The sequence below is a fragment of the Meleagris gallopavo genome, chromosome 4 (genome assembly GCF_000146605.3).
Source record: "Meleagris gallopavo isolate NT-WF06-2002-E0010 breed Aviagen turkey brand Nicholas breeding stock chromosome 4, Turkey_5.1, whole genome shotgun sequence".
Classification (NCBI taxonomy): Eukaryota; Metazoa; Chordata; class Aves; order Galliformes; family Phasianidae; genus Meleagris; species Meleagris gallopavo.
In genome coordinates, this window is record NC_015014.2 from 28232356 (window position 1) to 28233243 (window position 888).

The following is an 888-nucleotide window of genomic DNA, read 5'->3' on the forward strand; positions in this document are numbered from 1 at the left end:
GTTTGTTTTGTTTTTGTTTTTTTGGACAGAACTAATTAGAAATGTGATTCAATTGGCAAGGATAAATGCAGAAGTAAAAAGGTCTGGAAGTGGACTCAGGAAGCAAATAACCAAGTGCTACACAAACCAAGTGTCTTCAGATTTTCATGGGGAAAAAAGTACAGGCCTTGCAGTTGTACTCACACTCTTGATGCCCAGTCCTCGCAGAGTTATGTGTGTCTGCCTCCAGCCGTGGCCGCCATTCCTTCCCCACACAGCTGGTCCATGAGCACCACTTCTCCTCACAAAGACTTGCAGGGCACCCGAATGCAGCCCGGGCACTTTATGTCTGAACGACAGGCACAAGTCCCCAGCCTGAGCCATGTGACCCAGCGGAAGAATAAGATGTGCTGCTTTTCCTTCTATGCCTTTGGGTTCAGAGATGGTAAGATATTGTCCCCCTGCAAAACAAAAAGCAATTCCTTCATTACCATTTTACTTCTTAAAATTTCAGGACCAAACACTTAAGCGCTGTGAAAGAAACAAAACAGGGCTCCACAAGGTCCAGCAAGTCTTCAATAAAGTGTATTATAGCTGGAATATGCACTGGAACTGCCACATCTCCCTCCACAAGGTAAGATTTACAGTGCTGGTCCCCTGTTTATATTGGATACCAGGTTTGATCTTTCCTATAACTTTTTTACAAAGTAAATATTGTATCTATTGAAAATGAAGCTCATATATTTGTTCATTTAACACATCCCTTGGGTGACTACGTTGGTTTTAAATTCCCATTGATATTAAAGCTACAGTGTTGATTTATGCATATTGTAAGCTGCAGGGTTTTGCCATTACATGAAGGCCTGCATAAATGTTACAATATAATTGACCCACAGCTCTGTTCCTTTT

General features: G+C 41.8%; 2 long non-coding RNA genes across 3 annotated transcripts in view; one reads left to right on the top strand and one right to left on the bottom strand.

The window, feature by feature from the left end:
* Positions 1-188, top strand: part of LOC104910654 — a 2162-nt gene extending 1974 nt beyond the window's left edge. For both annotated transcript variants that reach the window (XR_793293.3, XR_004159539.1), the window contains exon 3: positions 30-188. This is a non-coding gene — a long non-coding RNA (uncharacterized LOC104910654). The remainder of the gene's footprint in view (positions 1-29) is intronic.
* Positions 1-467, bottom strand: part of LOC109367263 — a 4396-nt gene extending 3929 nt beyond the window's left edge. Inside the window, exon 1 of the long non-coding RNA XR_002114207.2 lies at positions 184-467. This is a non-coding gene — a long non-coding RNA (uncharacterized LOC109367263). The remainder of the gene's footprint in view (positions 1-183) is intronic.
* Positions 468-888: the final 421 nt, after the last annotated feature.